Source organism: Chiloscyllium plagiosum, unplaced genomic scaffold (genome assembly GCF_037043375.1).
Source record: "Chiloscyllium plagiosum isolate Xiang-an unplaced genomic scaffold, Cpla_swu_hap1 HiC_scaffold_36, whole genome shotgun sequence".
Taxonomy (NCBI): Eukaryota; Metazoa; Chordata; class Chondrichthyes; order Orectolobiformes; family Hemiscylliidae; genus Chiloscyllium; species Chiloscyllium plagiosum.
Window position 1 is genome coordinate 34,114,801 of NW_028270174.1, and position 15,323 is coordinate 34,130,123.

General features: G+C 38.1%; 1 long non-coding RNA gene across 1 annotated transcript in view; it reads left to right on the forward strand.

Moving 5' to 3' along the window:
* LOC148139924 (uncharacterized) overlaps positions 1 to 12,471 on the forward strand; it is a 200,257-nt gene extending 187,786 nt beyond the window's left edge. Inside the window, exon 3 of the long non-coding RNA XR_015753341.1 lies at positions 12,015 to 12,471. This is a non-coding gene — a long non-coding RNA (uncharacterized LOC148139924). The remainder of the gene's footprint in view (positions 1 to 12,014) is intronic.
* The last annotated feature ends 2,852 nt before the right edge of the window (positions 12,472 to 15,323 follow it).

The following is a 15,323-nucleotide window of genomic DNA, read 5'->3' on the forward strand; positions in this document are numbered from 1 at the left end:
TCCAATCTCCAATGGTGAAGTAATGTGGAGCTGAAGTTAAGGGGTGTGTGTGTGTACCTGCTTGTGGGTATGTATGTGTACCGCTATATGACTCTGTGTGTGGTGTGTGCGTTTGCATTAGTATGCGTATGTTTGTGTGTGTATGCATATCTACGTGTGTGTTTGCATCAGTATGTGTGTTTGTGTGTGTGTGCATGCATATCTACGTGTGTGTTTGCATCAGTATGTGTATGTGTGTGTGTGTGTAAGAGGGAGAGAGAGAGAAAGAAAGAAAATAGGCCCCTTAAAGGTCAACTTGGTTGTCTACGTGTGGAACCACAAGAGATGGATGAGATACTAAATGAATATTTTGTATCAGTATTTACTGTGGAGAAGAATGTGGAAGCTGGGGAACTTGAGGAAATAAAGAGTGATTAGGAGAAAGTGAAGACTGCAGATGCTGGAGATTGGAGTGAAAAAGTGTGGCATTGGAAAAGCACAGCAGGTCAGGCAGCATCCGAGGAGCAGGAGAATCAACGTTTCAGGCATAAGCCCTTCATCAGGAATGTCATCAGGAATAAAGAGTGATGTCTTGTAAAGCATCCATATTAGACAAGAGGAGATGCTGGAGGTCTTAAAACACATAAAGGTAGATAAATCTCTGGGATCTGATCAAGTGTATCCCAGAACTTTGTGGGAAGCCAGGGAAGTGATTGTTGGGCCCTTTGCTGAGATATTTATATCATCATCAGTCATGGGTGAGGTCCCAGAAGGCTGGGGATTGGCTAATATGGTGCTGTTATTTAACAAAGGCTGCAAGGAAATGCCAAGGATCTATAGACCAGTGAGTCTTGTGTCAGTGGTGGGTAAGTTGTTGGAGGGGATTCTGAGGGACAGGGTTTACATGTATTTTGAATGGCAAGGACTGTTTAGGGAGAGTTAACATGTTTTTGTGCATGGGAGATCGTGTCTCACTAACTTGGATTTTTTGAAGAGGTGGCAAAGAAGATTGATGAAGGCAGAGTGGAATTATGGACTTCAAAAATGTGTTTGACAGGATTCTGCATGGTAGTCTGGTTAGTTAGATTAGCTCACATTGGATCCAGTGGAGCTAGCTGATTTTCTACAAAATTGGCTTGAAGGTAGGAGATAGAGGTTGGTGGTAGACTGGTGCTTAACAGACTGGAGGCCTGTGACCAATGCTGTGCCGCAAAGATTAATGCTGAGTGCACTGCTTTTTGTCATTTATAGAAATGGTTTGGAAATGAATGTAGGAGATGTGGTTAGTAAGTTTGCAGATAACACCAAAATATGTTGTGTCGTGGACAGTGAAGAAGATCATCTCAAAGTACAATGGGGCCTTGATCAGATGGGTGAATGGGCTAAGGAGTAGCAGATGAAGTTTAGTTTAGACAAATGTGAGGTGCTGCAGTTTGGAAAGGCATATCAGAGTAGGACTTATACACTTAATGGTAGGGCCCTGGGGACTGCTACCAAACAAAGAGACCTAGAGGTTCAGGTGCATAGTTCCTTGAAAGTGGACTTGCAGGTAGACAGGTAATCAGGAAGGCATTTGGCACGCTTGCCTTCATTGGTCAGAACATTGTGTATAGGAGTTGGGACCTCATGTTGCAGCTATATAGGACATTGGTGAGGCCACTTTTAGAATACTGAATGTTATTCTGGCTGTCCTCCTATAGGAAGGATTTTGTTAAATTTGAGAAGATGCAGAAAAGATTTAGAATGGTGTTGCTGGGACTAGAGGATTTGAGTTATAGGGAGAGCCTGAATAGGCTGGGGCACTGCTGCATCAGAGGCTGAGGGGTAAACCTTGCAGAGGTTCATAAAATCATGAAGCACATTAATGGGTGAATAGCCAAGGCCTTTTTCCTAGGATGGGGGAATCCAAAACTAGAGGGCATATGTTTAAGGTGAAGGATCTGAGTGGTAATTTTTTCACGCAGAGGATGGTGCATGAGCTGCCAGAGGAAGTGGTGGAGATGAGTACAGTTACAAAATTTAGAAGGCATCTGGATGGTTATATAAATAGGCAGGGTTTAGAGGGATATGGGTCAAATGCTGACAAATGGGACAAGGACAGTTTACGATATCTGGTTGGCACAGACGAGTTGGTCCGAAAGGTCTGTTTCCGTGCTGTAAAACTCTATGATTCTGTTATAATCTGCATTTTTCTGGCCTTAAGTATGACATTGGCTGATCCTCAATTACACAATTATGGAAATATTATCAACAGAGGGAAATCTAAGAACCTGTGAGAATTTGAGACCACTGCTTTAGTGCTTACAACCAATTCCAGAATGAAACATGACTCACTCCTAAATTTTCATTTTACTGGTAGAGAAAAAGCAAAATTGATTTTACCAGAATATTGATCTAGAAAACAGTATTACAAAGTTTTTGAGATATCTATTATTTCTCCAGTGATCAGTTTTGAGTTCTGAGGAAGGATCATCGGTCTTGAAACATTGACTTTATTCTCTTTCCACAGATGCTGCCGGGCACGCTGGGTTCCTCCAATAATTTCTGTTTTTGTTTGTTACTGAAGGAAGACTAATTGGTGTACCTGAGTTGTTCTTATATGTGAATCCATGTGAATTTCATCCTATTCCATTCTGCATCATCCCAGCCTTTGGCACATCTTTCCTATTTCTCTTTTTCCTGTGTATTCTCTCTGGGTTATTTGTGTTAAGTATTTCCTGGGCCAGAGAATTCCACATTTTAACCATTCTGTGAATTAAGAAAATTATCCTTAGTTTTCTATTGATTTATTATTCCTATTATTTCCTGATTTTAAATCGCTGTACCATTGGTAACCCAACCTTCAACCATCTAAGCCTTAATGTTTAGAATTCTTCCCTACATATCCCCAGCTTTCTACCTCATTTTCCTTCTTTAAGCGCTTCCTCAAGCTTTGGTTTTTAGGTGGCTCGGAATTATATTTTATAATACTCCTGCGAAATGCCTTGAGATGTTTCATTATATTTAAAACTTCTGTGGAGGCACAATTTGATGTTCTTTTTGAATTTGTTAGTGACCATCTCGCATTTGTTGACCTTAATTCTGAATTGCTCTTTAAAGGAAGATGACTGGATCAAAATTATTCTTTCTGCAGTTTTGCCATTTTACTTAAAAATAACATAGTATGCTTTCCAAAACAAAAATCTGAAGTTTTAAAAAAAATCACTACTCTTGCTGAAAGATTGTAACATAATCCTTAAGCTAAATGCAAATTAATCATATTCGGGTAAACTCTACACTCCCTGTGGGGACGTATATTCAAAAGGCTTGGGAGTGGAAATTAAAGATATTACATTGTAGCCCTAATTCTCTGAGATATGCTGACTTTGAGAGAGTTTCCACTTTGGGAGCATTTAGGTGTTGAACTGATTCTTTTCTAAAATGCTTTTGTTGGTTGAAACATATTGGTAAATGTTACATTCATGGTATGTGGAGTAATCAGAGTAGTTTACTTTGTACACTAGGGCAGTTAGCAAGTGTTGCTTATTAGTTAAGGTTTTGGATAGCCATGGAGACGAACTTTAAAAGATAATGTTTTGCATCATGTAAATCATTACACTGGTTCACTCTGTCAGTGTCAATGAGGTTCTGAGGATAAATGAAATTTGTAATTCAACTGAATTCAGTTGATGCATTATCCTAAAGCTTCAGGTTTAAGTTTAGGTTTAGATTTTATTGTCATGTGTACTAGTTCAGTTACCAGCAGAATTATCTGTCTGACATCCATTTATTCAAGTTTCAGCCCCAGATATAATCTCATTATAGTAGCAATTTACATAAATATTATCTATTAATATTGTGACAGTCTATATTCATAAATAATATCAGTCTGCCCATTCCCACATCAGGGAAACATTTAGATAAAGTGTTCAATAAGATAGTTAGTGCTCTTTTGCAGGTAATGAACATAAAGCTAACTGGAAGTCAGCATTGAAACTGTCTACAACGTTTTCTGATTTCCATTTTATTGAGATGGTTGCATGTGTTTTGGGTGCCTTAAGGATAGGCTACTATTTAACAGGAAGTTAATCAAGGGCCCACTGCTCTTTCCTCCTGCAGTGTACCTAGTGTTTCCCGTCTCATGCGAGCAAACCGTCCCCTGCACAAATAGTTGCAATGGCTCATCATTGGCTGCTGCCAGCAGATAGTCGAATTCAGCATTCCTAACTTGTGACAAGTCACTCATTTGAAATGCTTGAACTTCAGGTCAATGAGCTGACCTCCTGTTAACAGGCATGCCATATTGTATTTATGGGAAGGATAGCATCTCATTACTTTTTAAATAATCCTGGGGTTTTGGCCTCCAGCGTTCTGTTGATGAAAAATATTGACCACTTTTAAGAAGTGCTTCTTGATATCTGTCCCAAAATTACATTTAGCTAGATTGTTCATTTTGACTTCCTTAATTTTAAATTAGCAGTACAGAATGTAGTTTCCATAACTTTTTGTATACCATTATAAACTTATTATTCAGGTACCTCCTTTATGGATTAAAAGCCCGGACATTTCCTAGTTTTCTTCATAACTCAGATCCCTGATACCTTGTTTCAGGCTTGGGGCTTTTCTCTGCTGAGCTTAAGTGCTCCCTTTGTTTCTCAGCATCCAGACTGGTCAAACAGTTGAAATGTCATGTTGTGACTATACAAGTCATCGGTTAGGCCACTACTGAAATATTGGATTCAGTTCTCGTCTCTCTGCTATAGGAAAGATGGTGTTGAACTTGAAAGGATGCAGAAAACATTTACAAAGATGTTGCCAGGGTTGGAGTGTTTGAGCTATAGGGAGAGACTGAATAGGTTGGGACTACCTTACCTGAAGTGTTGGTGGCTGAGGGGTGACCTTATAGAGTTTTATAAAATCCTGAGAGGCATGGATAGGGTGAATAGCCAATAAAATTTCCCCAGGGTTCGAGGAATCCACAACTAGAAGGCATAGGTTTGAGGTGAGAGGGGAAAGATTTCAAAGGGACATAAAGGGCAACTTTTTCATGCAGATGGTGGTGCGTGTATGTAATGAGCTGCCAGAGGAAGTAGTTGAGGCTGGTACAATTACAACACTTAAAAGGTATCTGGGATAGTTATATGAATAGGAAAGATTCAGAGGAATATGGGCTAAATGCTGGCCAATGGGACTAGATTGATTTAGGATATCTAGGGCTCATGCCCGAAACGTCGATTCTCCTGCTCCTTGGATGCTGCCTGACCTGCTGCGCTTTTCCAGCAACATATTTTCAGCATGGACAAGTCGTACTGAAGAACCTGTTTCAGTACTGGATGAATCTATGACTCTTTGACTACATAACAATTTCCCATTGTTCAATAATTCAATAGTTCAATAATTAATTGGTTTCGCAGGATGTGCTCAGTATGCTGTGACACCTAGCTCCTTTTCAACTGCATTATTAGCTATTTTTATGAAATGATATGCATATGTTGCCATTTTCTTTCCTTGCTAAAGGGGTCACAAAGGTAGATCGCAGTCTGCACTGAACTGCAGCCTGAGCTGTTAACTGTTAAACTGAGTTGGCTGATCAAACCGAGACCCGATGGGTAGGTTCTGATTTATTTAGAAATGGGGAAAGCAGTCAGGATTGGCAATCTTCATAATTCTTTCCTGAATAGTAAAGGGTACAATGATTGTACAAACCCCTTTTACATATGAAGAGCAGTGTCCTATAAGTAAAGATGTCTGTGAATCCAATTAGAATCTACTTGTTTGATCTGAGTTTGATCAGTTAAGACTGACAAATCACAGTTCCTACTGCATCTTCATGCCAAACATGGTCTAACAAATCAGCACACTCTGATCATGCATTATAAATGTATGTTTTGTTCTAAGTTTGGTTCTTTGCCTGTTGTACCGATAAGTTCCAAATGAAAGTTTTGCCCTTCTGTCTCTTTGTGGCAATGTTTAAGTTCTCCACTCCCAAGCAATTATTTTATTTCTTATCTGTGATACTTCACATTTGCCTGCCTTAAGTTTAATCGACTATTGCTTGGCCCACTCATGTACTTTGTTTAATTCGTTCTATAATATCAGAGTCGTTGCCTCCAATTCCTCTTCCCTATTTGGTATTATTAAAAAATGTAAACAGTTTGCATACTTTCTGAGTATGTTATTGATACAAATTGGAAATGCCAGCACTCCAGTACTGATCCTTGGAAAAGTTCTCTCATTCTTAGCCATTACTTTTCGTATCAGCCTTTGTTTTCTTCTTGACGGCTAATTTTATGCAAAACGAAGGTTTGTCATGGATCACCACAATTCTGACTTAAAGTGCGGAAATTTATCAAATACTTTTGGGAAATCTAAGTTGACCAAATGGATTGACATATTGTCCCTTGTGAATACTTAGAAGAAATAAAACATTCATTCAAAGTTCATCAGAATTGAAGGTTATGCTCAAACAGATAAAAAAGTAAAGGGCTAAGGCCGATAATGAACAAAGACATCAAGATATGTACAAAGGAGAATTTTCACTTATACAGACCTTCCTCATCCTTACCATATCTCAAACTGTTAGCTCTTTTCTCTCCTTACAGATGCTGCTAGACTTGCTGAGATTTTCCAGCATTTTCTTTTTTTGGTGTTAAAAATAATTGTTTTTTTTAAGTGTACTAACTCCAGAGGATGAGTTTGTTGAATGCTTTTTCTTGGAGCAATACAATGTGGAACCAAAAGGGATAGAGCTATTATAGAGCAAGTATTGGGTAATAAAGCAGGTTTATTTAGGAATCTCACAGTAAAAGATCAACTGGAAAATAATAATCATAATAAAATTGAATTCCAAGTTGTGTTTGAAGATGAAATGCTCCAATCAAAAATGATCTTAAATTTTAACAAGGCTAATTACATATGTATGAGGGAAAGTTGATGGTCAATCAATGGTATAAAACGTTTAAAAATACAGTGCAAATGATTTGCCAAAAATATGTTTCATTGAAAAACAAAAATAAAACCTACAACAAATATCAACCTGTATCTTACTCAGAAAGTTAAGGATAGCATTAGAACAAAAGACAAGGCAATTCTGTAGGCTCTTAGTTGAAGTTAAATGAGTAAACCAGTTATTCCTGAGAGAAGATAGTGTAAAATTGTTAATAATATGTTACCTGAGTGTAAGGTTATTCATCAAATGTATGAGACCAGGTGCTTACTGGTTAAAATGCAGAAGAGGTAATTTTGAAGCTGAGAAAGATTATGCTTAGTTATATGAAGAATCAAAGAAGAGCCTATCAAATTCCTAAGGTCAGGAATTTAAGCCATAGCTAAGCCAAGCTCAATGTGGGATGAAGAAAGAAAAATCTCTTTGGTCTGAGTATTATAAAAGGATGTTATTGGGATTAACGGGATTCTATTTACCAAAAGCTTTAAACTTGTGTTACATGAAAGTTGTTTGGTTTATTCTATTTTATCTTCATTTCTTTTTAATGATAAACTTCTGTTTCATTGTTAAAATCAAATAAACAAAACATTGCTTGCTTATGTTTTAGTGAGAAAACAATTCATTAAGACAAACAAACAAAATATGATCTATTAAACCAGATTTCAGTCTGGGTTCTGAATTGTCCAGTATTAAATGAAGGGCTTTTGCCCGAAACACCAATTTTCCTGCTCCTCGGATGCTGCCTGACCTGCTGTGCTTCTCCAGCACCACTCTAATCTAAACTCTGGTTTCCAGCATCTGCTGTCCTCACTTTTGCCTTGTCCAGTAATAACACCAGCAGGGATTAAAACAATCAGAACAGTTAAGAAAATCTTTTCTCAATTATTGATAAATTTATTTTATTTTTCTCATGTTTGGTGTCGAGCTTGTGAGTTGCAGTTAGGAATTGAACTTTGAACTCTGAACAGCAGCTTAATTTTAAAAAGGAGAGAATGGAAGGCTGATGTTAGCTGTTGGGAACTGGCCTGGGAAGATAATGCAGGTCAATTATTGTTCCAAGAACACTCTAGGTGAACTGGCACCAAGGTGTTTTGCTCAGGGACTGGCAGCTGGTTGCATGTTGAATTGGTCAATCAAGAGAAGGTCAGGGTTGGCCAGTCAACCACAGAGAATGTTGAAAAAGAAGAGGAAACCAAAGGATGAGTGGATTTGACTGGGGTTTTGGGCAGGAGGCAGACTGCTGCTTTGGAAACCGCTGAACTGGGTGGTTTGGTTTTGCTCTCTCTAGTTATTCTCCAGTTATTAATTTGTTAAAGTTTCTGTGTAAAGAATCCCAGTCTATAACAAATCAGGAAAAGTCTCTGGAAGTCTGTGGAAGCTGTTTGAATTGACTGGTGATTTCATAATTTAAAAAAGCCGCAATCCTACGTGCCTAAAGACAACTCATGGAATTGCCTGGATACTTAGAATCCATCATTGAAATAGTTAGCGAATTGGCAACTTACAATTTTTTTAATTTTTAAAAACTTTAACCCTGAAATGTGTAATTTTTGTCTGTCTGTTGGTGTCTGAGTTGGGGTGGTGGGAGCTGTTGGAGAGCAAAGTTGATTGGGTTTAGATTATAAATATTAATTAGTTTACCTTGTAATTCATCTGTGTTTCTGTTAAGGTTACATTAGCTTATTTGGCTGGATGCATCCTTTATAGTGCTGAGTAATAACAACAGTGTCAGTTCGATTCCTGCACCAGCTAAGGTTACTATGAAGTACTCTCCTTGCCTGAAGTGTGGTGATTCCAGGTTAAACTACCACCAGCTGTCTCTCTCTAATGAGAGAGCAGTCTAATGGAGCTATGGTGACTAACTGTACATTATTAAAAATACATACTTAATGTTTGGTTAAGATATAAATTTGGTGTTGTGTGGTTATTTGTAAAGTCTGGTTCGGAATATTTGCACAATTTTGAAGGTCATCAAATGTTTTAATTTTACTGTGATATGATTCAAGTGTTAGCAAGTTTGATTGCTTTAGTTTGCTATTCCTACGTTGTGATTATACCTTGTGTAGGATCCCTACATAAAACCAGGAGGTGCAATTAGTAACTTACAATTATGAAGCCGTGTCTCTGGGAAATATTATAGCAAAAATGGGAGCGAAGAGGTTAGTTCAATTTTTTTGCAAGATATGGATTACAGAGAAATGTAATCAAATCAAGGATCAAATTTTAGGTCATAACTATTCAAAGAAAGAATAGAAAATGTAAATAAATAACAATTTGCACCTTTAACTTATCATCTACAATGCCAAAAAGCAGTAAAAAGATGGCAGCAATGTTTAAATACCATGATGTTGACAGGAATATTCTAAATGGATTGACATGTTGTCCTTTGTGATGGGAGAAAGGAATTCTCTTGTTAATGTTTGCCATTCTGGATGTTCCTAATGAGTCCACAGGATTCAGTCCTTCTGCACTGATATACGGACATGCGATGTTCAGGCCTGTTAAATTGGTTAAAAATAAATTTACAAACCATGTATAAACTGAAGTTCAGAGATCATACTTCTCACCTATATTTTGAGTTTTAGTAAGAAGCTAAACAAAGTGCTAAAAAAATGAAATCTACAGGAGGTCAAAAGAACCAAAATTCAAAATTCTTATTTCTAGATGCAAGGTGTTGTGTTTTATTTATTTCTAGGGAATCATTGAAAGTGAGGTTCTCTGAATCTTTTCAAATCAAAAGAAACTCAATAATGTGAATTATGTAGTGAATACTACAGAGAGGAGGAAAATTCAGTGGGTGTGTCCAATTAATATATGAAGGAGATATTGCAGGGAGAATAGTCAGGAGGAAAATGTATTTACAATTGTGAGAGAGATAAGGGGTGAAATAAAAATATTAGAATAATACAAAAATGAATTGGAAATTGAACATTTAAAAGTTGCCCTGACAGTAATTAGATTGAATAGTATATAAGTTCTTAACAGGTTAGGTGGAATATTGTGTAATCTTCCAGAAAACTACTGAAGTGACTTACAAAAGCTATCACAGACTCATGAATCAATTTGTATGAATTGGCCAGGCTCTACTTCATGTTAATATGGGGGATGTTTTATCCATAAAACAACATCCATACAGATGTAACTCAGAGAAATTAGCCCAAGTGAGGGAAATGGTTAAGTTTATGATGGATAATAATGTTATTAAGTTAAGTTATAGTAGCTGCAACTCATCTATCATGATGGTGTTGGAATTAGATGGGTCAATTATGCATTGATTATCCCATTGTCAATATGGTAACAAAAAGGTATTCATTTCCAGTTCCAAAGTTGGAAGATTATGTTAAGTGAATTCAAGAAGCTCAATTTGTTTCATAAGTTCTATTGACCGATAGAGCCAAAGAAATATCAACTTTTGCTACCGTGGTTGGACTTTATCAATTGAAAGTCATGCTGTTTAGAATGAAAAATGCATCAATGACTTTTCAGAGATTAACCCAACCAAATCATTGAAAGATAATTTGTCAACATTAATGACATGTTTGATTTCAGGCAAATCTGAGAAGAAGATTTATACCCCTTGTAATAAGTGTTTGATCTTTTACAAAGAGTCAGTTTGGTGGTAGATTTGGCTGAAAGTGAATTTGCCTAAGTAGAAGTGATTTATTTGGCCACAAGACCAATTAGCAGCTACAGAAATAAAAAGAAAGGATTGAATTTTCCTGGGCCTAAGACAAAATGCCTAAGGCCATAAAAGGATTTTATTGGTGAATTATTCCAAATTTCAGCATGGCTCCTTTAACAAATTAATTGAAGAAAGATATTTGAATAGATCAAAGAATGTTAGAGTGTCTTTGGCAATTTGAAAGCCGTGCTGTCATCTATATTGGATTTAGCATCACCAAATGAAGTGAAGCAATTAAACTGGGCTGTTTTTGTCAGGTGATAGGTGTTTTGCTTTGTTGCATGAAGATGAGGTAAAGATCAAACTGCCAGTCAGTTTATTTTTCACCAGGAATTTGAATTCTTATTAACAGTTACATTCAATGTTGGAGAAAGAGACAATGAGTCTGCTTTTGGCTATATGGAGTTTCAGAGTTTACACGTCCAACAACTCTATAAGACCATTAGACCATAAGAAATAGGAGTGGAAGTAAGGCCATTCGGCCCATCGAGTCCACTCTGCCATTCAATCATGACTGATGGGCATTTCAACGCCACTTACCTGCACTCCCCTATATCCCTTAATTCCTTGCCAGATTAACAATTTATCACTCCCTGCCTTGAAGGCATTTAACGTCTCTGCCTCCATTGCACTCCGTGGCAATGAATTCCAGAGGCCCACCACTCTCTGGAAATGAAGAAATGTCTCTTAATTTCCATTCTAAATTGACCCTCTCTAGTTCTAAGGCTGTGCCCACAGGTCCTAGTATCCTCACCTTTTGGAAATAATTTCCCAGCGTCCACTCTTTCTAAGCCATTAAACTCCAAAAGGATGTTTTTTTAAGAGAGAAATTCTATGACAAGAATCTTGTTCCTTTGGAGTTTAATACTGCAGTCATTCAATGTCGAAAATACTCATGTAGCTGGCAAGGACATTTTAAAGCAGACCCTTTGTCAAGAGCAAATATGAATGAAATTAAATGCTAATATCAAATGGAAATTGCATAAAAATAGCTGCTATGAAAATCATTGTATGTTTAATGTAAAAATACTACTACTATCAATGTGAAATAGAAATAATGATAAGAAGGATTTTTGATAGAGATTAAGAATACCTGTTGAGGACGCTTCATTTTCTCCTTGGTGGTGAAGTGTGATAAATAACAATGAATAAAGTTTTATCACTATTTTTTATATTGGACTTTTAAAATAGGAACAGATAGATTTAGGTTTACGTGTTGTGAACGTAAAGTAATAGCTTTTTTCTAAAATTCAGAAAGTCATTTGGAACATTGACCTAAATACATCCATTTTCAGAAAGCATGTGATCCAGTTCAGTGCCGAGTAGGATACCTGTGATTTTAACTGATGGAATATTTATACTGGTGAGTTCCATGGCATCCCAAAAAATGACAAAAGGCTTTTAGTTTTGTTTATTTTTATTTTTCAGGTCGGCCGAATAAGGAGCTCAATTCAGAAGAGAGGCTTTCTCTGAGCACAAGAATCAAGTCTGCAGTTGAGGATAACAGTCATCCGATCAGGCGGCTTTTCATTTGTGAAGTCTCCAAACGTGAGAATTTGTATTGAATTTTTCAAGTTGTAAGACCTGAAAGGAGGTTCAAATCAGTAAATCTGGAAAGAAGTCATAAAATTGTCTCAATTGCCCAAAAAGATGAACTGGAAAGAATTAGCTAAGTAAGAGATTAAAGAGTTGAAATAAAGATGATATTTCTCTGGGATTTTAGTGTCTGTAATAGATGTTGCTGGAAATAGGTTTAAGCTACCTTTAACTATATACCTATTTAAGTATATATTAAGATATCTTACAAGGAATTTTTTTTATTATTGTGGAATAAACTTATATTATTTTGCTTAAGATCATTTGCAACTTCTTTTAGGTGTGCAACTAAGTATTATGTTAACCAACAGCAAAAGGTAAACCTATAATCGATCAAGCTACATTTCACTCTGGATTCTGACTTGTCCAGTATTCCTGTCAGCTGGATTATAGCAATGACAATGCAGTCGGTTCTGCTATAACACGCATTTCTTCAACGCAAATTGGCTATGACGCAATTGACGAACTTTCCTTACCTGTGTTGGCTATAATGCAATTCCAGTCACATTGGTTTAAATAGTGTTGCTATTAAGTGATTTTTTTATAATGCAGGATTGCAAGGACACTGAACTATTGCGTTATATCAGAACAGATTGTACATCCCTTTGTCCCCCCAACTGATCCACTGGCCCACCCTGGCAATTTTCATTGCTGCCCTCCCCCTAGGAGAGATCATAGTGAGCTGAGATATTCCTCCTCTAATGCACATTCTTGATTATGACACCCCTCCCAGATTATTGCTTTCTTCTCATACAAACACAAAAGAGAGATATAAGACATTGCCAGTTTCTGTGACCCAGTGCCAGGGGTTAATTTCTATAAGCATCTACATGTATCTATACTGCCATGTTCTCAGCAGCACAGGGCTCTAGGCATGCCTGAAGAATCAGGAAGTACATCTGCAAATACATTTCTCTCAAGTTAAGGAGCATCCTGTATCCTGGGCTCCTTTGTAAACATGTCAGCTGGAGGTTGCACACCTTGGAGTCCATCACCAGTGCCTTGTTTTGCACTCATGTTACCAGACCAAAGGAGGTAATTAATACCTTTGTGGCACTCACCCATTTCCTTTTGTACGAATCTTCTACTGTTCACAGTTCCTGATTTGGCTGCCTAAAACATCAACTCCCCTGCTCCTCTGATGCTGCTTGACCTACTGTGCTTTTTCCAGCTCCACATTTTATCAACTCTGACTTTCCAGCATCTGCAGTCCTCACTATCTCCTATTTGGCTGCAAGGCCTTCTCCAGCACTTCTTTGAAAATAGGATCTCCTTTCTCTCACTCCCAGCCTATAGCCGCAACCTCAAGATCAGCATCTGTGAAGCATGTGGAGCCCTGTCCTGGTAATAGATCTCTGTCTCTCCTCTTGTTGTACCTAAGCTTGCATACTGCTTCTGAATGTCGCAATAATAGCTGCCAATAATAAATATTTGGGACCAATAAGTTCCTAATTAGTGACAGGTTTCTGCTCGAAATCACATGCAACAGGAACTTGACTTTCCAAAGCCGTGATAATGATAAACTCTTGTTATTCACAATAGTGTAAGATGGAAAGGACAAATGTTTCCAAGAAGACTTATCTGTTTTAGAATAGGTCATATAAGTGCTTAAGTCTTGGTCACAAAATAATTCATCTTCATCAGAAATCTGTTAGCACCAAAATGATATACCTCTGCAGTTTGATGGGGTTATACAATACAACGCAATACAATACATTGTAGTCCAGGAAGAGGCCATTCAGCCCACTAAGCTTGAGCTGAGCTAATCCTCATTTCGACTCACTACCTATTGCACATGCACGGTTTCTATCCCTCTGTTCAGCTCCTGCTCATGTGTCTTTCAAGGTATGTCTTAAACAATGCTAATGTGCCTGCTCCCACCACCTCCACTGGCATTGCGTTCTAGGTATCCATCACATTCCATGTGAAAGATTTTCCCTGCACTTCTCCCCTAAACTTTCCCGCTCTAACTTTGAACCTATGCACTTTTGTAGTTGATCTTTCCACCTTGGGAAAATGCCTCTGACTATCCATCCTATCTACATCTCTCATAATTTTGTAGACTTCTATCAGTTTGCCCCTCGGCCTCCATCTTTTCCAGTGAAAATAATTCATGTTTATCCAACCTCTCCTAATAATCAAAACTGTCCGGATCAGGCGTCATCCTGGTCAATCTTCTGTGTGCCCTGTCCAAATCATCCACGTCCTGACCAGAACTGCATGCGATATTTCAAATGTGGCCTAACTAATGTTTTGTACAGCTGTAACATATCTTGCCAATTTTTATATTCAATACCCTGGCTGATGAAGGCAAATGTACTGTATGCCTTCCTGACCAACTTATTCACCTGTGATGCCGCTGTCAGGAATCTGTGGACCTGTATACCCAGCTGGGAATTTGCGTTGCCGACGTTTCGTCCCCTGTCTAGGTGACATCCTCAGTGCTTGGGAGCCCCCTGTGAAGTGCTTCTGTGATGTTTCCTCCGGCATTTATAGTGGTTTGTCTCTGCCGCTTCCGGTTGTCAGTTCCAGCTGTCTGCTGCGGTGGCCGGTATATTGGGTCCAGGTTGATGTGTTTGTTGATAGAATCTGTGGATGAGTGCCATGCCTCTAGGAACTCCCTGGCTGTTCTCTGTTTGGCTTGTCTTATAATAGTAGTGTTGTCCCAGTCAAACTCATGTTGCTTGTCATCTGCCTGTGTGGCTACTAAGGATATCTGGTCGTGTCATTTCGTGGCTAGTTGGTATTCATGGATACGGATCGTTAGCTGTCTTCCTGTTTGTCCTATGTAGTGTTTTGTACAGTCCTTGCATGCAAAAAGAGGAAGAAGAACACCTCTAACAATGTATTTGCCAAAAATGGATACCCCCGCAATTTCATCAACAGATGCCTAAGGGAAAGACAACGGAATGAGGACATGCCACAACCCAAAGGACTAGCCACATTACCATACATCAAGAACATTTCTGAACTGACAGCCAGACTACTGCTACCACTAGGACTCATAACAGCACACAAACCAACAGCCACTCTCAGACGACAACTCACCAGGACAAAGGACCCGATACCCAGCATGAGCAAAACCAACGTAATGTACAAAATCCCATGCAAGGACTGCATAAATTACTACATAGGACAAAC